The sequence below is a fragment of the Dipodomys ordii genome, unplaced genomic scaffold, assembly GCF_000151885.1.
Source record: "Dipodomys ordii isolate 6190 unplaced genomic scaffold, Dord_2.0 Scaffold64, whole genome shotgun sequence".
NCBI classification, from domain to species: domain Eukaryota; kingdom Metazoa; phylum Chordata; class Mammalia; order Rodentia; family Heteromyidae; genus Dipodomys; species Dipodomys ordii.
The window spans coordinates 1610228-1611074 of NW_012267280.1; the positions used below are offsets into that span (position 1 = coordinate 1610228).

The 847-nt window shown below is 75.4% G+C and overlaps 1 protein-coding gene across 1 annotated transcript in view; it reads left to right on the forward strand.

The window, feature by feature from the left end:
• Positions 1 to 847, forward strand: part of Atcay (ataxia, cerebellar, Cayman type) — a 36627-nt gene that overhangs the window by 35443 nt on the left and 337 nt on the right. The window lies entirely within an intron of this gene.

Here is an 847-nt window from a genome sequence, read left to right on the forward strand (position 1 = left end):
GAGCCCGGCCTCCGCCACTTGAGCCGCCGCGCGCCGCCCGCCTCCGGCTCTTCTCTTTTTTGAGTGGTCGGAGCGGAGTCTCGCGGACTCTCCTGGCCGGGCTGGCTTCGAACTGGCATCCTCAGAGCTCGGCCTCCTGAGCAGCCTGGCGTGGGACTCCCCGCCCCTCGGCGCTGCACGGCGGGGCCGCGGGCCCGGGGGGGTGGGCTGAGCACCGGGCAGGGCTCTTACCGCCCCCCAGGTGCAGTCGCAGCGGGCGCGGGAACAGAGGGCGCGGCGGAGAGAAGGGAGGCTTTATTCCTTCGGGCTCTCAGGGGCGCACGCGGGACAGGGCTCGCTCGGGCACGCGCAGACCCACCCCACGGGGTGGGGGGGAGGGTGGCGCCTGCGCACTGCCCGCCTGCCGCTCCGGAGGGCGGGGCGGGGGGGCGGCCGGGGCCACACCATGGTGTCCCAGTGACCATCCGATGCTCTCAGGGGCCAAGAACAAGGAGGCTGCCATCTGCGGGAGGCCCCGGGGCCTGGCGGGGACAGTCCTCTGCTGGCGGCGCCCAGGGCCCGGCCTCCCGAGGCGGTGAGGAGGATCCACCAGCTCTGTCTGCGGGAGGCCATGGGGGCGGGCCCTGCGGCCCCGAGTGGAAGACGAGCCCAGCCTGCGCTGGGCAGCTGGTGGCCTGGCTGGAAGAGGCCCGGCTGGCAGAGTCCAGGCCGGCGGAGGCCCAGCTGACGGAGGCAGGGCTGGCAGAGTCCAGGCCGGCGAGGCCCAGCTGGCGGAGGCAGGGCTAGCGGAGGCCTGGCCGGCGAGGCCCAGCTGGCGGAGGCAGGGCTAGTGGAGGCCGGGCCGGCG